This window comes from Eleutherodactylus coqui, chromosome 7, assembly GCF_035609145.1.
Source record: "Eleutherodactylus coqui strain aEleCoq1 chromosome 7, aEleCoq1.hap1, whole genome shotgun sequence".
NCBI classification, from domain to species: domain Eukaryota; kingdom Metazoa; phylum Chordata; class Amphibia; order Anura; family Eleutherodactylidae; genus Eleutherodactylus; species Eleutherodactylus coqui.
In genome coordinates, this window is record NC_089843.1 from 226,540,951 (window position 1) to 226,563,646 (window position 22,696).

The 22,696-nt window shown below is 40.5% G+C and overlaps 3 non-coding genes across 3 annotated transcripts; all 3 read left to right on the forward strand.

The window, feature by feature from the left end:
* Positions 1 to 4,009: 4,009 nt before the first annotated feature.
* On the forward strand, positions 4,010 to 4,082 carry TRNAK-UUU (transfer RNA lysine (anticodon UUU)). The gene has a single exon. It is a non-coding gene; the product is annotated as a tRNA-Lys (tRNA).
* Positions 4,083 to 8,761: 4,679 nt separating this feature from the next.
* TRNAK-UUU (transfer RNA lysine (anticodon UUU)) lies at positions 8,762 to 8,834 on the forward strand. The gene has a single exon. It is a non-coding gene; the product is annotated as a tRNA-Lys (tRNA).
* Positions 8,835 to 18,943: 10,109 nt separating this feature from the next.
* TRNAK-UUU (transfer RNA lysine (anticodon UUU)) lies at positions 18,944 to 19,016 on the forward strand. The gene has a single exon. It is a non-coding gene; the product is annotated as a tRNA-Lys (tRNA).
* Positions 19,017 to 22,696: the final 3,680 nt, after the last annotated feature.

A 22,696-nucleotide genomic window follows, 5' to 3' on the forward strand; every position in this document is an offset into this window, starting at 1 on the left:
CCTGTTCAGGCGTACTTGCTAAAGCAAGCTGTCAAATGTCTTTATTGAGCACATCTTTGGTTTTCCACTGAGTCTCTGCATCTTCAGTGCCGTGTTCTACTGTGCAAAACCAAGGGTATAGAAGCAGCTTGAGAACATCTTTGCTTATTGCAGAAACAACCCTTCTATGTCTGTTTAGCAGATTTTGAGCACATTTTTGATTTTCCACCAAAGCTTTGTTTCTTTACCTCCATATTTTATGTTAAGACGCTTAGAGGAGCTAAGAAGAGCATTTTTCAGAGCCTGGATAGTTCAGTCGGTAGAGCATCAGGGTTCAAGTCCCTGTTCAGGCGTACTTGCTAAAGCAAGCTGTCAAATGTCTTAATTGAGCACATCTTTGATTTTCCACTGAGTCTTTGCTTCTTTATTGTCGTGTTCTACTGTGCAGAACTGAGGGTATAGAAGCAGCTTGAGAAAATCTTTGTTTTTTGCAGAAACAACCCTTCTATGTCTGTTTAGCAAATTTTGGGCACATTGTTGATTTTCCACCAAAGCTTTGTTTCTTTACCTCCATATTTTATGTTAAGACACTTAGAGGAGCTAAGAAGAGCATTTTTCAGAGCCTGGATAGCTCAGTCGGTAGAGCATCAGACTTTTAATCTGAGGGTCTAGGGTTCAAGTCCCTGTTCAGGCGTATTTGCTCCTTATTTTGTTAAGACGCTTAGAGGAGCTAAAGCAAGGTAAAGCAAGCTGTCAAATGTCTTTATTGAGCACATCTTTGATTTTCAACTGAGTCTTTGCTTCTTTATTGTCGTGTTCTACTGTGCAAAACTGAAGGCATAGAAGCAGCTTGAGAAAATCTTTGTTTTTTGCAGAAACAACCCTTCTATGTCTGTTTAGCAGATTTTGAGCACATTGTTGATTTTCCACCAAAGCCTTGTTTCTTTACCTCCATATTTTATGTTAAGACGCTTAGAGGAGCTAAGAAGAGCATTTTTCAGAGCCTGGATAGCTCAGTCGGTAGAGCATCAGACTTTTAATCTGAGGGTCCAGGGTTCAAGTCCCTGTTCAGGCGTACTTGCTAAAGCAAGCTGTCAAATGTCTTTATTGAGCACATCTTTGATTTTCCACTGAGTCTCTGCATCTTCAGTGCCGTGTTCTACTGTGCAAAACCAAGGGTATAGAAGCAGCATGAGAACATCTTTGCTTATTGCAGAAAACAACCCTTCTATGTCTGTTTAGCAGATTTTGAGCACATTTTTGATTTTCCACCAAAGCTTTGTTTCTTTACCTCCATATTTTATGTTAAGACGCTTAGAGGAGCTAAGAAGAGCATTTTTCAGAGCCTGGATAGTTCAGTCGGTAGAGCATCAGACTTTTAATCTGAGGGTCCAGGGTTCAAGTCCCTGTTCAAGCGTACTTGCTAAAGCAAGCTGTCAAATGTCTTTATTGAGCACATCTTTGATTTTCCACTGAGTCTCTGCATCTTCAGTGCCGTGTTCTACTGTGCAAAACCAAGGGTATAAAAGCAGCTTGAGAACATCTTTGCTTATTGCAGAAACAACCCTTCTATGTCTGTTTAGCAGATTTTGAGCACATTTTTGATTTTCCACCAAAGCTTTGTTTCTTTACCTCCATATTTTATGTTAAGACGCTTAGAGGAGCTAAGAAGAGCATTTTTCAGAGCCTGGATAGCTCAGTCGGTAGAGCATCAGACTTTTAATCTCAGGGTCCAGGGTTCAAGTCCCTGTTCAGGCGTACTTGCTAAAGCAAGCTGTCAAATGTCTTTATTGAGCACATCTTTGATTTTCCACTGAGTCTCTGCATCTTCAGTGCCGTGTTCTACTGTGCAAAACCAAGGATATAGAAGCAGCTTGAGAACATCTTTGCTTATTGCAGAAACAACCCTTCTATGTCTGTTTAGCAGATTTTGAGCACATTTTTGATTTTCCACCAAAGCTTTGTTTCTTTACCTCCATATTTTATATTAAGACACTTAGAGGAGCTAAGAAGAGCATTTTTCAGAGCCTGGATAGCTCAGTCGGTAGAGCATCAGACTTTTAATCTGAGGATCCAGGGTTCAAGTTCCTGTTCAGGCGTGCTTGCTAAAGCAAGCTGTCAAATGTCTTTATTGAGCACATCTTTGATTTTCCACTGAGTCTCTGCATCTTCAGTGCCGTGTTCCACTGTGCAAAACCAAGGGTATAGAAGCAGCTTGAGAACATCTTTGCTTATTGCAGAAACAACCCTTCTATGTCTGTTTAGCAGATTTTGAGCACATTTTTGATTTTCCACCAAAGGTTTGTTTCTTTACCTCCATATTTTATGTTAAGACGCTTAGAGGAGCTAAGAAGAGCATTTTTCAGAGCCTGGATAGCTCAGTCGGTAGAGCATCAGACTTTTAATCTGAGGATCCAGGGTTCAAGTCCCTGTTCAGGCGTACTTGCTAAAGCAAGCTGTCAAATGTCTTTATTGAGCACATCTTTGATTTTCCACTGAGTCTCTGCATCTTCAGTGCCGTGTTCTACTGTGCAAAACCAAGGGTATAAAAGCAGCTTGAGAACATCTTTGCTTATTGCAGAAACAACCCTTCTATGTCTGTTTAGCAGATTTTGAGCACATTTTTGATTTTCCACCAAAGCTTTGTTTCTTTACCTCCATATTTTATGTTAAGACGCTTAGAGGAGCTAAGAAGAGCATTTTTCAGAGCCTGGATAGTTCAGTCGGTAGAGCATCAGGGTTCAAGTCCCTGTTCAGGCGTACTTGCTAAAGCAAGCTGTCAAATGTCTTTATTGAGCACATCTTTGATTTTCCACTGAGTCTCTGCATCTTCAGTGCCGTGTTCTACTGTGCAAAACCAAGGGTATAAAAGCAGCTTGAGAACATCTTTGCTTATTGCAGAAACAACCCTTCTATGTCTGTTTAGCAGATTTTGAGCACATTTTTGATTTTCCACCAAAGCTTTGTTTCTTTACCTCCATATTTTATGTTAAGACGCTTAGAGGAGCTAAGAAGAGCATTTTTCAGAGCCTGGATAGCTCAGTCGGTAGAGCATCAGACTTTTAATCTGAGGGTCCAGGGTTCAAGTCCCTGTTCAGGCGTACTTGCTAAAGCAAGCTGTCAAATGTCTTTATTGAGCACATCTTTGATTTTCCACTGAGTCTCTGCATCTTCAGTGCCGTGTTCTACTGTGCAAAACCAAGGATATAGAAGCAGCTTGAGAACATCTTTGCTTATTGCAGAAACAACCCTTCTATGTCTGTTTAGCAGATTTTGAGCACATTTTTGATTTTCCACCAAAGCTTTGTTTCTTTACCTCCATATTTTATGTTAAGACGCTTAGAGGAGCTAAGAAGAGCATTTTTCAGAGCCTGGATAGCTCAGTCAGTAGAGCATCAGACTTTTAATCTGAGGATCCAGGGTTCAAGTCCCTGTTCAGGCGTACTTCCTAAAGCAAGCTGTCAAATGTCTTTATTGAGCACATCTTTGATTTTCCACTGAGTCTCTGCATCTTCAGTGCCGTGTTCTACTGTGCAAAACCAAGGGTATAAAAGCAGCTTGAGAACATCTTTGCTTATTGCAGAAACAACCCTTCTATGTCTGTTTAGCAGATTTTGAGCACATTTTTGATTTTCCACCAAAGCTTTGTTTCTTTACCTCCATATTTTATGTTAAGACGCTTAGAGGAGCTAAGAAGAGCATTTTTCAGAGCCTGGATAGTTCAGTCGGTAGAGCATCAGGGTTCAAGTCCCTGTTCAGGCGTACTTGCTAAAGCAAGCTGTCAAATGTCTTAATTGAGCACATCTTTGATTTTCCACTGAGTCTTTGCTTCTTTATTGTCGTGTTCTACTGTGCAAAACTGAGGGTATAGAAGCAGCTTGAGAAAATCTTTGTTTTTTGCAGAAACAACCCTTCTATGTCTGTTTAGCAAATTTTGGGCACATTGTTGATTTTCCACCAAAGCTTTGTTTCTTTACCTCCATATTTTATGTTGAGACACTTAGAGGAGCTAAGAAGAGCATTTTTCAGAGCCTGGATAGCTCAGTCGGTAGAGCATCAGACTTTTAATCTGAGGGTCCAGGGTTCAAGTCCCTGTTCAGGCATACTTGCTAAAGCAAGCTGTCAAATGTCTTTATTGAGCACATCTTTGATTTTCCACTGAGTCTCTGCATCTTCAGTGCCGTGTTCTACTGTGCAAAACCAAGGGTATAAAAGCAGCTTGAGAACATCTTTGCTTATTGCAGAAACAACCCTTCTATGTCTGTTTAGCAGATTTTGAGCACATTTTTGATTTTCCACCAAAGCTTTGTTTCTTTACCTCCATATTTTATGTTAAGACGCTTAGAGGAGCTAAGAAGAGCATTTTTCAGAGCCTGGATAGCTCAGTCGGTAGAGCATCAGACTTTTAATCTGAGGGTCCAGGGTTCAAGTCCCTGTTCAGGCGTACTTGCTAAAGCAAGCTGTCAAATGTCTTTATTGAGCACATCTTTGATTTTCCACTGAGTCTCTGCATCTTCAGTGCCGTGTTCTACTGTGCAAAACCAAGGATATAGAAGCAGCTTGAGAACATCTTTGCTTATTGCAGAAACAACCCTTCTATGTCTGTTTAGCAGATTTTGAGCACATTTTTGATTTTCCACCAAAGCTTTGTTTCTTTACCTCCATATTTTATATTAAGACACTTAGAGGAGCTAAGAAGAGCATTTTCCAGAGCCTGGATAGCTCAGTCGGTAGAGCATCAGACTTTTAATCTGAGGGTCCAGGGTTCAAGTCCCTGTTCAGGCGTACTTGCTAAAGCAAGCTGTCAAATGTCTTTATTGAGCACATCTTTGGTTTTCCACTGAGTCTCTGCATCTTCAGTGCCGTGTTCTACTGTGCAAAACCAAGGGTATAGAAGCAGCTTGAGAACATCTTTGCTTATTGCAGAAACAACCCTTCTATGTCTGTTTAGCAGATTTTGAGCACATTTTTGATTTTCCACCAAAGCTTTGTTTCTTTACCTCCATATTTTATGTTAAGACGCTTAGAGGAGCTAAGAAGAGCATTTTTCAGAGCCTGGATAGTTCAGTCGGTAGAGCATCAGGGTTCAAGTCCCTGTTCAGGCGTACTTGCTAAAGCAAGCTGTCAAATGTCTTAATTGAGCACATCTTTGATTTTCCACTGAGTCTTTGCTTCTTTATTGTCGTGTTCTACTGTGCAGAACTGAGGGTATAGAAGCAGCTTGAGAAAATCTTTGTTTTTTGCAGAAACAACCCTTCTATGTCTGTTTAGCAAATTTTGGGCACATTGTTGATTTTCCACCAAAGCTTTGTTTCTTTACCTCCATATTTTATGTTAAGACACTTAGAGGAGCTAAGAAGAGCATTTTTCAGAGCCTGGATAGCTCAGTCGGTAGAGCATCAGACTTTTAATCTGAGGGTCTAGGGTTCAAGTCCCTGTTCAGGCGTATTTGCTCCTTATTTTGTTAAGACGCTTAGAGGAGCTAAAGCAAGGTAAAGCAAGCTGTCAAATGTCTTTATTGAGCACATCTTTGATTTTCAACTGAGTCTTTGCTTCTTTATTGTCGTGTTCTACTGTGCAAAACTGAAGGCATAGAAGCAGCTTGAGAAAATCTTTGTTTTTTGCAGAAACAACCCTTCTATGTCTGTTTAGCAGATTTTGAGCACATTGTTGATTTTCCACCAAAGCCTTGTTTCTTTACCTCCATATTTTATGTTAAGACGCTTAGAGGAGCTAAGAAGAGCATTTTTCAGAGCCTGGATAGCTCAGTCGGTAGAGCATCAGACTTTTAATCTGAGGGTCCAGGGTTCAAGTCCCTGTTCAGGCGTACTTGCTAAAGCAAGCTGTCAAATGTCTTTATTGAGCACATCTTTGATTTTCCACTGAGTCTCTGCATCTTCAGTGCCGTGTTCTACTGTGCAAAACCAAGGGTATAGAAGCAGCATGAGAACATCTTTGCTTATTGCAGAAAACAACCCTTCTATGTCTGTTTAGCAGATTTTGAGCACATTTTTGATTTTCCACCAAAGCTTTGTTTCTTTACCTCCATATTTTATGTTAAGACGCTTAGAGGAGCTAAGAAGAGCATTTTTCAGAGCCTGGATAGTTCAGTCGGTAGAGCATCAGACTTTTAATCTGAGGGTCCAGGGTTCAAGTCCCTGTTCAAGCGTACTTGCTAAAGCAAGCTGTCAAATGTCTTTATTGAGCACATCTTTGATTTTCCACTGAGTCTCTGCATCTTCAGTGCCGTGTTCTACTGTGCAAAACCAAGGGTATAAAAGCAGCTTGAGAACATCTTTGCTTATTGCAGAAACAACCCTTCTATGTCTGTTTAGCAGATTTTGAGCACATTTTTGATTTTCCACCAAAGCTTTGTTTCTTTACCTCCATATTTTATGTTAAGACGCTTAGAGGAGCTAAGAAGAGCATTTTTCAGAGCCTGGATAGCTCAGTCGGTAGAGCATCAGACTTTTAATCTCAGGGTCCAGGGTTCAAGTCCCTGTTCAGGCGTACTTGCTAAAGCAAGCTGTCAAATGTCTTTATTGAGCACATCTTTGATTTTCCACTGAGTCTCTGCATCTTCAGTGCCGTGTTCTACTGTGCAAAACCAAGGATATAGAAGCAGCTTGAGAACATCTTTGCTTATTGCAGAAACAACCCTTCTATGTCTGTTTAGCAGATTTTGAGCACATTTTTGATTTTCCACCAAAGCTTTGTTTCTTTACCTCCATATTTTATATTAAGACACTTAGAGGAGCTAAGAAGAGCATTTTTCAGAGCCTGGATAGCTCAGTCGGTAGAGCATCAGACTTTTAATCTGAGGATCCAGGGTTCAAGTTCCTGTTCAGGCGTGCTTGCTAAAGCAAGCTGTCAAATGTCTTTATTGAGCACATCTTTGATTTTCCACTGAGTCTCTGCATCTTCAGTGCCGTGTTCCACTGTGCAAAACCAAGGGTATAGAAGCAGCTTGAGAACATCTTTGCTTATTGCAGAAACAACCCTTCTATGTCTGTTTAGCAGATTTTGAGCACATTTTTGATTTTCCACCAAAGGTTTGTTTCTTTACCTCCATATTTTATGTTAAGACGCTTAGAGGAGCTAAGAAGAGCATTTTTCAGAGCCTGGATAGCTCAGTCGGTAGAGCATCAGACTTTTAATCTGAGGATCCAGGGTTCAAGTCCCTGTTCAGGCGTACTTGCTAAAGCAAGCTGTCAAATGTCTTTATTGAGCACATCTTTGATTTTCCACTGAGTCTCTGCATCTTCAGTGCCGTGTTCTACTGTGCAAAACCAAGGGTATAAAAGCAGCTTGAGAACATCTTTGCTTATTGCAGAAACAACCCTTCTATGTCTGTTTAGCAGATTTTGAGCACATTTTTGATTTTCCACCAAAGCTTTGTTTCTTTACCTCCATATTTTATGTTAAGACGCTTAGAGGAGCTAAGAAGAGCATTTTTCAGAGCCTGGATAGTTCAGTCGGTAGAGCATCAGGGTTCAAGTCCCTGTTCAGGCGTACTTGCTAAAGCAAGCTGTCAAATGTCTTTATTGAGCACATCTTTGATTTTCCACTGAGTCTCTGCATCTTCAGTGCCGTGTTCTACTGTGCAAAACCAAGGGTATAAAAGCAGCTTGAGAACATCTTTGCTTATTGCAGAAACAACCCTTCTATGTCTGTTTAGCAGATTTTGAGCACATTTTTGATTTTCCACCAAAGCTTTGTTTCTTTACCTCCATATTTTATGTTAAGACGCTTAGAGGAGCTAAGAAGAGCATTTTTCAGAGCCTGGATAGCTCAGTCGGTAGAGCATCAGACTTTTAATCTGAGGGTCCAGGGTTCAAGTCCCTGTTCAGGCGTACTTGCTAAAGCAAGCTGTCAAATGTCTTTATTGAGCACATCTTTGATTTTCCACTGAGTCTCTGCATCTTCAGTGCCGTGTTCTACTGTGCAAAACCAAGGATATAGAAGCAGCTTGAGAACATCTTTGCTTATTGCAGAAACAACCCTTCTATGTCTGTTTAGCAGATTTTGAGCACATTTTTGATTTTCCACCAAAGCTTTGTTTCTTTACCTCCATATTTTATGTTAAGACGCTTAGAGGAGCTAAGAAGAGCATTTTTCAGAGCCTGGATAGCTCAGTCAGTAGAGCATCAGACTTTTAATCTGAGGATCCAGGGTTCAAGTCCCTGTTCAGGCGTACTTCCTAAAGCAAGCTGTCAAATGTCTTTATTGAGCACATCTTTGATTTTCCACTGAGTCTCTGCATCTTCAGTGCCGTGTTCTACTGTGCAAAACCAAGGGTATAAAAGCAGCTTGAGAACATCTTTGCTTATTGCAGAAACAACCCTTCTATGTCTGTTTAGCAGATTTTGAGCACATTTTTGATTTTCCACCAAAGCTTTGTTTCTTTACCTCCATATTTTATGTTAAGACGCTTAGAGGAGCTAAGAAGAGCATTTTTCAGAGCCTGGATAGTTCAGTCGGTAGAGCATCAGGGTTCAAGTCCCTGTTCAGGCGTACTTGCTAAAGCAAGCTGTCAAATGTCTTAATTGAGCACATCTTTGATTTTCCACTGAGTCTTTGCTTCTTTATTGTCGTGTTCTACTGTGCAAAACTGAGGGTATAGAAGCAGCTTGAGAAAATCTTTGTTTTTTGCAGAAACAACCCTTCTATGTCTGTTTAGCAAATTTTGGGCACATTGTTGATTTTCCACCAAAGCTTTGTTTCTTTACCTCCATATTTTATGTTGAGACACTTAGAGGAGCTAAGAAGAGCATTTTTCAGAGCCTGGATAGCTCAGTCGGTAGAGCATCAGACTTTTAATCTGAGGGTCCAGGGTTCAAGTCCCTGTTCAGGCATACTTGCTAAAGCAAGCTGTCAAATGTCTTTATTGAGCACATCTTTGATTTTCCACTGAGTCTCTGCATCTTCAGTGCCGTGTTCTACTGTGCAAAACCAAGGGTATAAAAGCAGCTTGAGAACATCTTTGCTTATTGCAGAAACAACCCTTCTATGTCTGTTTAGCAGATTTTGAGCACATTTTTGATTTTCCACCAAAGCTTTGTTTCTTTACCTCCATATTTTATGTTAAGACGCTTAGAGGAGCTAAGAAGAGCATTTTTCAGAGCCTGGATAGCTCAGTCGGTAGAGCATCAGACTTTTAATCTGAGGGTCCAGGGTTCAAGTCCCTGTTCAGGCGTACTTGCTAAAGCAAGCTGTCAAATGTCTTTATTGAGCACATCTTTGATTTTCCACTGAGTCTCTGCATCTTCAGTGCCGTGTTCTACTGTGCAAAACCAAGGATATAGAAGCAGCTTGAGAACATCTTTGCTTATTGCAGAAACAACCCTTCTATGTCTGTTTAGCAGATTTTGAGCACATTTTTGATTTTCCACCAAAGCTTTGTTTCTTTACCTCCATATTTTATATTAAGACACTTAGAGGAGCTAAGAAGAGCATTTTCCAGAGCCTGGATAGCTCAGTCGGTAGAGCATCAGACTTTTAATCTGAGGGTCCAGGGTTCAAGTCCCTGTTCAGGCGTACTTGCTAAAGCAAGCTGTCAAATGTCTTTATTGAGCACATCTTTGGTTTTCCACTGAGTCTCTGCATCTTCAGTGCCGTGTTCTACTGTGCAAAACCAAGGGTATAGAAGCAGCTTGAGAACATCTTTGCTTATTGCAGAAACAACCCTTCTATGTCTGTTTAGCAGATTTTGAGCACATTTTTGATTTTCCACCAAAGCTTTGTTTCTTTACCTCCATATTTTATGTTAAGACGCTTAGAGGAGCTAAGAAGAGCATTTTTCAGAGCCTGGATAGTTCAGTCGGTAGAGCATCAGGGTTCAAGTCCCTGTTCAGGCGTACTTGCTAAAGCAAGCTGTCAAATGTCTTAATTGAGCACATCTTTGATTTTCCACTGAGTCTTTGCTTCTTTATTGTCGTGTTCTACTGTGCAGAACTGAGGGTATAGAAGCAGCTTGAGAAAATCTTTGTTTTTTGCAGAAACAACCCTTCTATGTCTGTTTAGCAAATTTTGGGCACATTGTTGATTTTCCACCAAAGCTTTGTTTCTTTACCTCCATATTTTATGTTAAGACACTTAGAGGAGCTAAGAAGAGCATTTTTCAGAGCCTGGATAGCTCAGTCGGTAGAGCATCAGACTTTTAATCTGAGGGTCTAGGGTTCAAGTCCCTGTTCAGGCGTATTTGCTCCTTATTTTGTTAAGACGCTTAGAGGAGCTAAAGCAAGGTAAAGCAAGCTGTCAAATGTCTTTATTGAGCACATCTTTGATTTTCAACTGAGTCTTTGCTTCTTTATTGTCGTGTTCTACTGTGCAAAACTGAAGGCATAGAAGCAGCTTGAGAAAATCTTTGTTTTTTGCAGAAACAACCCTTCTATGTCTGTTTAGCAGATTTTGAGCACATTGTTGATTTTCCACCAAAGCCTTGTTTCTTTACCTCCATATTTTATGTTAAGACGCTTAGAGGAGCTAAGAAGAGCATTTTTCAGAGCCTGGATAGCTCAGTCGGTAGAGCATCAGACTTTTAATCTGAGGGTCCAGGGTTCAAGTCCCTGTTCAGGCGTACTTGCTAAAGCAAGCTGTCAAATGTCTTTATTGAGCACATCTTTGATTTTCCACTGAGTCTCTGCATCTTCAGTGCCGTGTTCTACTGTGCAAAACCAAGGATATAGAAGCAGCTTGAGAACATCTTTGCTTATTGCAGAAACAACCCTTCTATGTCTGTTTAGCAGATTTTGAGCACATTTTTGATTTTCCACCAAAGCTTTGTTTCTTTACCTCCATATTTTATATTAAGACACTTAGAGGAGCTAAGAAGAGCATTTTTCAGAGCCTGGATAGCTCAGTCGGTAGAGCATCAGACTTTTAATCTGAGGATCCAGGGTTCAAGTTCCTGTTCAGGCGTGCTTGCTAAAGCAAGCTGTCAAGTCTCTTTATTGAGCACATCTTTGATTTTCCACTGAGTCTCTGCATCTTCAGTGCCGTGTTCTACTGTGCAAAACCAAGGGTATAGAAGCAGCTTGAGAACATCTTTGCTTATTGCAGAAACAACCCTTCTATGTCTGTTTAGCAGATTTTGAGCACATTTTTGATTTTCCACCAAAGCTTTGTTTCTTTACCTCCATATTTTATGTTAAGACGCTTAGAGGAGCTAAGAAGAGCATTTTTCAGAGCCTGGATAGCTCAGTCGGTAGAGCATCAGACTTTTAATCTGAGGATCCAGGGTTCAAGTCCCTGTTCAGGCGTACTTGCTAAAGCAAGCTGTCAAATGTCTTTATTGAGCACATCTTTGATTTTCCACTGAGTCTCTGCATCTTCAGTGCCGTGTTCTACTGTGCAAAACCAAGGGTATAAAAGCAGCTTGAGAACATCTTTGCTTATTGCAGAAACAACCCTTCTATGTCTGTTTAGCAGATTTTGAGCACATTTTTGATTTTCCACCAAAGCTTTGTTTCTTTTACTCCATATTTTATGTTAAGACGCTTAGAGGAGCTAAGAAGAGCATTTTTCAGAGCCTGGATAGTTCAGTCGGTAGAGCATCAGGGTTCAAGTCCCTGTTCAGGCGTACTTGCTAAAGCAAGCTGTCAAATGTCTTTATTGAGCACATCTTTGATTTTCCACTGAGTCTCTGCATCTTCAGTGCCGTGTTCTACTGTGCAAAACCAAGGGTATAAAAGCAGCTTGAGAACATCTTTGCTTATTGCAGAAACAACCCTTCTATGTCTGTTTAGCAGATTTTGAGCACATTTTTGATTTTCCACCAAAGCTTTGTTTCTTTACCTCCATATTTTATGTTAAGACGCTTAGAGGAGCTAAGAAGAGCATTTTTCAGAGCCTGGATAGCTCAGTCGGTAGAGCATCAGACTTTTAATCTGAGGGTCCAGGGTTCAAGTCCCTGTTCAGGCGTACTTGCTAAAGCAAGCTGTCTAATGTCTTTATTGAGCACATCTTTGATTTTCCACTGAGTCTCTGCATCTTCAGTGCCGTGTTCTACTGTGCAAAACCAAGGATATAGAAGCAGCTTGAGAACATCTTTGCTTATTGCAGAAACAACCCTTCTATGTCTGTTTAGCAGATTTTGAGCACATTTTTGATTTTCCACCAAAGCTTTGTTTCTTTACCTCCATATTTTATATTAAGACACTTAGAGGAGCTAAGAAGAGCATTTTCCAGAGCCTGGATAGCTCAGTCGGTAGAGCATCAGACTTTTAATCTGAGGATCCAGGGTTCAAGTTCCTGTTCAGGCATGCTTGCTAAAGCAAGCTGTCAAATGTCTTTATTGAGCACATCTTTGATTTTCCACTGAGTCTCTGCATCTTCAGTGCCGTGTTCTACTGTGCAAAACCAAGGGTATAGAAGCAGCTTGAGAACATCTTTGCTTATTGCAGAAACAACCCTTCTATGTCTGTTTAGCAGATTTTGAGCACATTATTGATTTTCCACCAAAGCTTTGTTTCTTTACCTCCATATTTTATGTTAAGACGCTTAGAGGAGCTAAGAAGAGCATTTTTCAGAGCCTGGATAGTTCAGTCGGTAGAGCATCAGGGTTCAAGTCCCTGTTCAGGCGTACTTGCTAAAGCAAGCTGTCAAATGTCTTAATTGAGCACATCTTTGATTTTCCACTGAGTCTTTGCTTCTTTATTGTCGTGTTCTACTGTGCAGAACTGAGGGTATAGAAGCAGCTTGAGAAAATCTTTGTTTTTTGCAGAAACAACCCTTCTATGTCTGTTTAGCAAATTTTGGGCACATTGTTGATTTTCCACCAAAGCTTTGTTTCTTTACCTCCATATTTTATGTTAAGACACTTAGAGGAGCTAAGAAGAGCATTTTTCAGAGCCTGGATAGCTCAGTCGGTAGAGCATCAGACTTTTAATCTGAGGGTCTAGGGTTCAAGTCCCTGTTCAGGCGTATTTGCTCCTTATTTTGTTAAGACGCTTAGAGGAGCTAAAGCAAGGTAAAGCAAGCTGTCAAATGTCTTTATTGAGCACATCTTTGATTTTCAACTGAGTCTTTGCTTCTTTATTGTCGTGTTCTACTGTGCAAAACTGAAGGCATAGAAGCAGCTTGAGAAAATCTTTGTTTTTTGCAGAAACAACCCTTCTATGTCTGTTTAGCAGATTTTGAGCACATTGTTGATTTTCCACCAAAGCTTTGTTTCTTTACCTCCATATTTTATGTTAAGACGCTTAGAGGAGCTAAGAAGAGCATTTTTCAGAGCCTGGATAGCTCAGTCGGTAGAGCATCAGACTTTTAATCTGAGGGTCCAGGGTTCAAGTCCCTGTTCAGGCGTACTTGCTAAAGCAAGCTGTCAAATGTCTTTATTGAGCACATCTTTGATTTTCCACTGAGTCTCTGCATCTTCAGTGCCGTGTTCTACTGTGCAAAACCAAGGGTATAAAAGCAGCTTGAGAACATCTTTGCTTATTGCAGAAACAACCCTTCTATGTCTGTTTAGCAGATTTTGAGCACATTTTTGATTTTCCACCAAAGCTTTGTTTCTTTACCTCCATATTTTATGTTAAGACGCTTAGAGGAGCTAAGAAGAGCATTTTTCAGAGCCTGGATAGTTCAGTCGGTAGAGCATCAGGGTTCAAGTCCCTGTTCAGGCGTACTTGCTAAAGCAAGCTGTCAAATGTCTTTATTGAGCACATCTTTGATTTTCCACTGAGTCTCTGCATCTTCAGTGCCGTGTTCTACTGTGCAAAACCAAGGGTATAAAAGCAGCTTGAGAACATCTTTGCTTATTGCAGAAACAACCCTTCTATGTCTGATTAGCAGATTTTGAGCACATTTTTGATTTTCCACCAAAGCTTTGTTTCTTTACCTCCATATTTTATGTTAAGACGCTTAGAGGAGCTAAGAAGAGCATTTTTCAGAGCCTGGATAGCTCAGTCGGTAGAGCATCAGACTTTTAATCTGAGGGTCCAGGGTTCAAGTCCCTGTTCAGGCGTACTTGCTAAAGCAAGCTGTCAAATGTCTTTATTGAGCACATCTTTGATTTTCCACTGAGTCTCTGCATCTTCAGTGCCGTGTTCTACTGTGCAAAACCAAGGATATAGAAGCAGCTTGAGAACATCTTTGCTTATTGCAGAAACAACCCTTCTATGTCTGTTTAGCAGATTTTGAGCACATTTTTGATTTTCCACCAAAGCTTTGTTTCTTTACCTCCATATTTTATGTTAAGACGCTTAGAGGAGCTAAGAAGAGCATTTTTCAGAGCCTGGATAGCTCAGTCAGTAGAGCATCAGACTTTTAATCTGAGGATCCAGGGTTCAAGTCCCTGTTCAGGCGTACTTGCTAAAGCAAGCTGTCAAATGTCTTTATTGAGCACATCTTTGATTTTCCACTGAGTCTCTGCATCTTCAGTGCCGTGTTCTACTGTGCAAAACCAAGGGTATAAAAGCAGCTTGAGAACATCTTTGCTTATTGCAGAAACAACCCTTCTATGTCTGTTTAGCAGATTTTGAGCACATTTTTGATTTTCCACCAAAGCTTTGTTTCTTTACCTCCATATTTTATGTTAAGACGCTTAGAGGAGCTAAGAAGAGCATTTTTCAGAGCCTGGATAGCTCAGTCGGTAGAGCATCAGACTTTTAATCTGAGGGTCCAGGGTTCAAGTCCCTGTTCAGGCGTACTTGCTAAAGCAAGCTGTCTAATGTCTTTATTGAGCACATCTTTGATTTTCCACTGAGTCTCTGCATCTTCAGTGCCGTGTTCTACTGTGCAAAACCAAGGATATAGAAGCAGCTTGAGAACATCTTTGCTTATTGCAGAAACAACCCTTCTATGTCTGTTTAGCAGATTTTGAGCACATTTTTGATTTTCCACCAAAGCTTTGTTTCTTTACCTCCATATTTTATATTAAGACACTTAGAGGAGCTAAGAAGAGCATTTTCCAGAGCCTGGATAGCTCAGTCGGTAGAGCATCAGACTTTTAATCTGAGGATCCAGGGTTCAAGTTCCTGTTCAGGCATGCTTGCTAAAGCAAGCTGTCAAATGTCTTTATTGAGCACATCTTTGATTTTCCACTGAGTCTCTGCATCTTCAGTGCCGTGTTCTACTGTGCAAAACCAAGGGTATAGAAGCAGCTTGAGAACATCTTTGCTTATTGCAGAAACAACCCTTCTATGTCTGTTTAGCAGATTTTGAGCACATTATTGATTTTCCACCAAAGCTTTGTTTCTTTACCTCCATATTTTATGTTAAGACGCTTAGAGGAGCTAAGAAGAGCATTTTTCAGAGCCTGGATAGTTCAGTCGGTAGAGCATCAGGGTTCAAGTCCCTGTTCAGGCGTACTTGCTAAAGCAAGCTGTCAAATGTCTTAATTGAGCACATCTTTGATTTTCCACTGAGTCTTTGCTTCTTTATTGTCGTGTTCTACTGTGCAGAACTGAGGGTATAGAAGCAGCTTGAGAAAATCTTTGTTTTTTGCAGAAACAACCCTTCTATGTCTGTTTAGCAAATTTTGGGCACATTGTTGATTTTCCACCAAAGCTTTGTTTCTTTACCTCCATATTTTATGTTAAGACACTTAGAGGAGCTAAGAAGAGCATTTTTCAGAGCCTGGATAGCTCAGTCGGTAGAGCATCAGACTTTTAATCTGAGGATCCAGGGTTCAAGTCCCTGTTCAGGCGTACTTGCTAAAGCAAGCTGTCAAATGTCTTTATTGAGCACATCTTTGATTTTCCACTGAGTCTCTGCATCTTCAGTGCCGTGTTCTACTGTGCAAAACCAAGGGTATAAAAGCAGCTTGAGAACATCTTTGCTTATTGCAGAAACAACCCTTCTATGTCTGTTTAGCAGATTTTGAGCACATTTTTGATTTTCCACCAAAGCTTTGTTTCTTTACCTCCATATTTTATGTTAAGACGCTTAGAGGAGCTAAGAAGAGCATTTTTCAGAGCCTGGATAGCTCAGTCGGTAGAGCATCAGACTTTTAATCTGAGGGTCCAGGGTTCAAGTCCCTGTTCAGGCGTACTTGCTAAAGCAAGCTGTCTAATGTCTTTATTGAGCACATCTTTGATTTTCCACTGAGTCTCTGCATCTTCAGTGCCGTGTTCTACTGTGCAAAACCAAGGATATAGAAGCAGCTTGAGAACATCTTTGCTTATTGCAGAAACAACCCTTCTATGTCTGTTTAGCAGATTTTGAGCACATTTTTGATTTTCCACCAAAGCTTTGTTTCTTTACCTCCATATTTTATATTAAGACACTTAGAGGAGCTAAGAAGAGCATTTTCCAGAGCCTGGATAGCTCAGTCGGTAGAGCATCAGACTTTTAATCTGAGGATCCAGGGTTCAAGTTCCTGTTCAGGCATGCTTGCTAAAGCAAGCTGTCAAATGTCTTTATTGAGCACATCTTTGATTTTCCACTGAGTCTCTGCATCTTCAGTGCCGTGTTCTACTGTGCAAAACCAAGGGTATAGAAGCAGCTTGAGAACATCTTTGCTTATTGCAGAAACAACCCTTCTATGTCTGTTTAGCAGATTTTGAGCACATTATTGATTTTCCACCAAAGCTTTGTTTCTTTACCTCCATATTTTATGTTAAGACGCTTAGAGGAGCTAAGAAGAGCATTTTTCAGAGCCTGGATAGTTCAGTCGGTAGAGCATCAGGGTTCAAGTCCCTGTTCAGGCGTACTTGCTAAAGCAAGCTGTCAAATGTCTTAATTGAGCACATCTTTGATTTTCCACTGAGTCTTTGCTTCTTTATTGTCGTGTTCTACTGTGCAGAACTGAGGGTATAGAAGCAGCTTGAGAAAATCTTTGTTTTTTGCAGAAACAACCCTTCTATGTCTGTTTAGCAAATTTTGGGCACATTGTTGATTTTCCACCAAAGCTTTGTTTCTTTACCTCCATATTTTATGTTAAGACACTTAGAGGAGCTAAGAAGAGCATTTTTCAGAGCCTGGATAGCTCAGTCGGTAGAGCATCAGACTTTTAATCTGAGGGTCTAGGGTTCAAGTCCCTGTTCAGGCGTATTTGCTCCTCATTTTGTTAAGACGCTTAGAGGAGCTAAAGCAAGGTAAAGCAAGCTGTCAAATGTCTTTATTGAGCACATCTTTGATTTTCAACTGAGTCTTTGCTTCTTTATTGTCGTGTTCTACTGTGCAAAACTGAAGGCATAGAAGCAGCTTGAGAAAATCTTTGTTTTTTGCAGAAACAACCCTTCTATGTCTGTTTAGCAGATTTTGAGCACATTGTTGATTTTCCACCAAAGCTTTGTTTCTTTACCTCCATATTTTATGTTAAGACGCTTAGAGGAGCTAAGAAGAGCATTTTTCAGAGCCTGGATAGCTCAGTCGGTAGAGCATCAGACTTTTAATCTGAGGGTCCAGGGTTCAAGTCCCTGTTCAGGCGTACTTGCTAAAGCAAGCTGTCAAATGTCTTTATTGAGCACATCTTTGATTTTCCACTGAGTCTCTGCATCTTCAGTGCCGTGTTCTACTGTGCAAAACCAAGGGTATAAAAGCAGCTTGAGAACATCTTTGCTTATTGCAGAAACAACCCTTCTATGTCTGTTTAGCAGATTTTGAGCACATTTTTGATTTTCCACCAAAGCTTTGTTTCTTTACCTCCATATTTTATGTTAAGACGCTTAGAGGAGCTAAGAAGAGCATTTTTCAGAGCCTGGATAGTTCAGTCGGTAGAGCATCAGGGTTCAAGTCCCTGTTCAGGCGTACTTGCTAAAGCAAGCTGTCAAATGTCTTTATTGAGCACATCTTTGATTTTCCACTGAGTCTCTGCATCTTCAGTGCCGTGTTCTACTGTGCAAAACCAAGGGTATAAAAGCAGCTTGAGAACATCTTTGCTTATTGCAGAAACAACCCTTCTATGTCTGATTAGCAGATTTTGAGCACATTTTTGATTTTCCACCAAAGCTTTGTTTCTTTACCTCCATATTTTATGTTAAGACGCTTAGAGGAGCTAAGAAGAGCATTTTTCAGAGCCTGGATAGCTCAGTCGGTAGAGCATCAGACTTTTAATCTGAGGGTCCAGGGTTCAAGTCCCTGTTCAGGCGTACTTGCTAAAGCAAGCTGTCAAATGTCTTTATTGAGCACATCTTTGATTTTCCACTGAGTCTCTGCATCTTCAGTGCCGTGTTCTACTGTGCAAAACCAAGGATATAGAAGCAGCTTGAGAACATCTTTGCTTATTGCAGAAACAACCCTTCTATGTCTGTTTAGCAGATTTTGAGCACATTTTTGATTTTCCACCAAAGCTTTGTTTCTTTACCTCCATATTTTATGTTAAGACGCTTAGAGGAGCTAAGAAGAGCATTTTTCAGAGCCTGGATAGCTCAGTCAGTAGAGCATCAGACTTTTAATCTGAGGATCCAGGGTTCAAGTCCCTGTTCAGGCGTACTTGCTAAAGCAAGCTGTCAAATGTCTTTATTGAGCACATCTTTGATTTTCCACTGAGTCTCTGCATCTTCAGTGCCGTGTTCTACTGTGCAAAACCAAGGGTATAAAAGCAGCTTGAGAACATCTTTGCTTATTGCAGAAACAACCCTTCTATGTCTGTTTAGCAGATTTTGAGCACATTTTTGATTTTCCACCAAAGCTTTGTTTCTTTACCTCCATATTTTATGTTAAGACGCTTAGAGGAGCTAAGAAGAGCATTTTTCAGAGCCTGGATAGTTCAGTCGGTAGAGCATCAGGGTTCAAGTCCCTGTTCAGGCGTACTTGCTAAAGCAAGCTGTCAAATGTCTTAATTGAGCACATCTTTGATTTTCCACTGAGTCTTTGCTTCTTTATTGTCGTGTTCTACTGTGCAAAACTGAGGGTATAGAAGCAGCTTGAGAAAATCTTTGTTTTTTGCAGAAACAACCCTTCTATGTCTGTTTAGCAAATTTTGGGCACATTGTTGATTTTCCACCAAAGCTTTGTTTCTTTACCTCCATATTTTATGTTGAGACACTTAGAGGAGCTAAGAAGAGCATTTTTCAGAGCCTGGATAGCTCAGTCGGTAGAGCATCAGACTTTTAATCTGAGGGTCCAGGGTTCAAGTCCCTGTTCAGGCATACTTGCTAAAGCAAGCTGTCAAATGTCTTTATTGAGCACATCTTTGATTTTCCACTGAGTCTCTGCATCTTCAGTGCCGTGTTCTACTGTGCAAAACCAAGGGTATAAAAGCAGCTTGAGAACATCTTTGCTTATTGCAGAAACAACCCTTCTATGTCTGTTTAGCAGATTTTGAGCACATTTTTGATTTTCCACCAAAGCTTTGTTTCTTTACCTCCATATTTTATGTTAAGACGCTTAGAGGAGCTAAGAAGAGCATTTTTCAGAGCCTGGATAGCTCAGTCGGTAGAGCATCAGACTTTTAATCTGAGGGTCCAGGGTTCAAGTCCCTGTTCAGGCGTACTTGCTAAAGCAAGCTGTCTAATGTCTTTATTGAGCACATCTTTGATTTTCCACTGAGTCTCTGCATCTTCAGTGCCGTGTTCTACTGTGCAAAACCAAGGATATAGAAGCAGCTTGAGAACATCTTTGCTTATTGCAGAAACAACCCTTCTATGTCTGTTTAGCAGATTTTGAGCACATTTTTGATTTTCCACCAAAGCTTTGTTTCTTTACCTCCATATTTTATATTAAGACACTTAGAGGAGCTAAGAAGAGCATTTTCCAGAGCCTGGATAGCTCAGTCGGTAGAGCATCAGACTTTTAATCTGAGGATCCAGGGTTCAAGTTCCTGTTCAGGCATGCTTGCTAAAGCAAGCTGTCAAATGTCTTTATTGAGCACATCTTTGATTTTCCACTGAGTCTCTGCATCTTCAGTGCCGTGTTCTACTGTGCAAAACCAAGGGTATAGAAGCAGCTTGAGAACATCTTTGCTTATTGCAGAAACAACCCTTCTATGTCTGTTTAGCAGATTTTGAGCACATTATTGATTTTCCACCAAAGCTTTGTTTCTTTACCTCCATATTTTATGTTAAGACGCTTAGAGGAGCTAAGAAGAGCATTTTTCAGAGCCTGGATAGTTCAGTCGGTAGAGCATCAGGGTTCAAGTCCCTGTTCAGGCGTACTTGCTAAAGCAAGCTGTCAAATGTCTTAATTGAGCACATCTTTGATTTTCCACTGAGTCTTTGCTTCTTTATTGTCGTGTTCTACTGTGCAGAACTGAGGGTATAGAAGCAGCTTGAGAAAATCTTTGTTTTTTGCAGAAACAACCCTTCTATGTCTGTTTAGCAAATTTTGGGCACATTGTTGATTTTCCACCAAAGCTTTGTTTCTTTACCTCCATATTTTATGTTAAGACACTTAGAGGAGCTAAGAAGAGCATTTTTCAGAGCCTGGATAGCTCAGTCGGTAGAGCATCAGACTTTTAATCTGAGGGTCTAGGGTTCAAGTCCCTGTTCAGGCGTATTTGCTCCTTATTTTGTTAAGACGCTTAGAGGAGCTAAAGCAAGGTAAAGCAAGCTGTCAAATGTCTTTATTGAGCACATCTTTGATTTTCAACTGAGTCTTTGCTTCTTTATTGTCGTGTTCTACTGTGCAAAACTGAAGGCATAGAAGCAGCTTGAGAAAATCTTTGTTTTTTGCAGAAACAACCCTTCTATGTCTGTTTAGCAGATTTTGAGCACATTGTTGATTTTCCACCAAAGCTTTGTTTCTTTACCTCCATATTTTATGTTAAGACGCTTAGAGGAGCTAAGAAGAGCATTTTTCAGAGCCTGGATAGCTCAGTCGGTAGAGCATCAGACTTTTAATCTGAGGGTCCAGGGTTCAAGTCCCTGTTCAGGCGTACTTGCTAAAGCAAGCTGTCAAATGTCTTTATTGAGCACATCTTTGATTTTCCACTGAGTCTCTGCATCTTCAGTGCCGTGTTCTACTGTGCAAAACCAAGGGTATAGAAGCAGCTTGAGAACATCTTTGCTTATTGCAGAAACAACCCTTCTATGTCTGTTTAGCAGATTTTGAGCACATTTTTGATTTTCCACCAAAGCTTTGTTTCTTTACCTCCATATTTTATGTTAAGACGCTTAGAGGAGCTAAGAAGAGCATTTTTCAGAGCCTGGATAGTTCAGTCGGTAGAGCATCAGGGTTCAAGTCCCTGTTCAGGCGTACTTGCTAAAGCAAGCTGTCAAATGTCTTAATTGAGCACATCTTTGATTTTCCACTGAGTCTTTGCTTCTTTATTGTCGTGTTCTACTGTGCAAAACTGAGGGTATAGAAGCAGCTTGAGAAAATCTTTGTTTTTTGCAGAAACAACCCTTCTATGTCTGTTTAGCAAATTTTGGGCACATTGTTGATTTTCCACCAAAGCTTTGTTTCTTTACCTCCATATTTTATGTTAAGACGCTTAGAGGAGCTAAGAAGAGCATTTTTCAGAGCCTGGATAGCTCAGTCGGTAGAGCATCAGACTTTTAATCTGAGGGTCCAGGGTTCAAGTCCCTGTTCAGGCGTACTTGCTAAAGCAAGCTGTCAAATGTCTTTATTGAGCACATCTTTGGTTTTCCACTGAGTCTCTGCATCTTCAGTGCCGTGTTCTACTGTGCAAAACCAAGGGTATAGAAGCAGCATGAGAACATCTTTGCTTATTGCAGAAACAACCCTTCTATGTCTGTTTAGCAGATTTTGAGCACATTTTTGATTTTCCACCAAAGCTTTGTTTCTTTACCTCCATATTTTATGTTAAGACGCTTAGAGGAGCTAAGAAGAGCATTTTTCAGAGCCTGGATAGTTCAGTCGGTAGAGCATCAGACTTTTAATCTGAGGGTCCAGGGTTCAAGTCCCTGTTCAAGCGTACTTGCTAAAGCAAGCTGTCAAATGACTTTGTTGAGCACATCTTTGATTTTCCACTGAGTCTCTGCATCTTCAGTGCCGTGTTCTACTGTGCAAAACCAAGGGTATAAAAGCAGCTTGAGAACATCTTTGCTTATTGCAGAAACAACCCTTCTATGTCTGTTTAGCAGATTTTGAGCACATTTTTGATTTTCCACCAAAGCTTTGTTTCTTTACCTCCATATTTTATGTTAAGACGCTTAGAGGAGCTAAGAAGAGCATTTTTCAGAGCCTGGATAGCTCAGTCGGTAGAGCATCAGACTTTTAATCTGAGGGTCCAGGGTTCAAGTCCCTGTTCAGGCGTCCTTGCTAAAGCAAGCTGTCAAATGTCTTTATTGAGCAGAAACAACCCTTCTATGTCTGTTTAGCAGATTTTGAGCACATTTTTGATTTTCCACCAAAGCTTTGTTTCTTTACCTCCATATTTTATGTTAAGACGCTTAGAGGAGCTAAGAAGAGCATTTTTCAGAGCCTGGATAGTTCAGTCGGTAGAGCATCAGGGTTCAAGTCCCTGTTCAGGCGTACTTGCTAAAGCAAGCTGTCAAATGTCTTAATTGAGCACATCTTTGATTTTCCACTGAGTCTTTGCTTCTTTATTGTCGTGTTCTACTGTGCAAAACTGAGGGTATAGAAGCAGCTTGAGAAAATCTTTGTTTTTTGCAGAAACAACCCTTCTATGTCTGTTTAGCAAATTTTGGGCACATTGTTGATTTTCCACCAAAGCTTTGTTTCTTTACCTCCATATTTTATGTTAAGACGCTTAGAGGAGCTAAGAAGAGCATTTTTCAGAGCCTGGATAGCTCAGTCGGTAGAGCATCAGACTTTTAATCTGAGGGTCCAGGGTTCAAGTCCCTGTTCAGGCGTACTTGCTAAAGCAAGCTGTCAAATGTCTTTATTGAGCACATCTTTGGTTTTC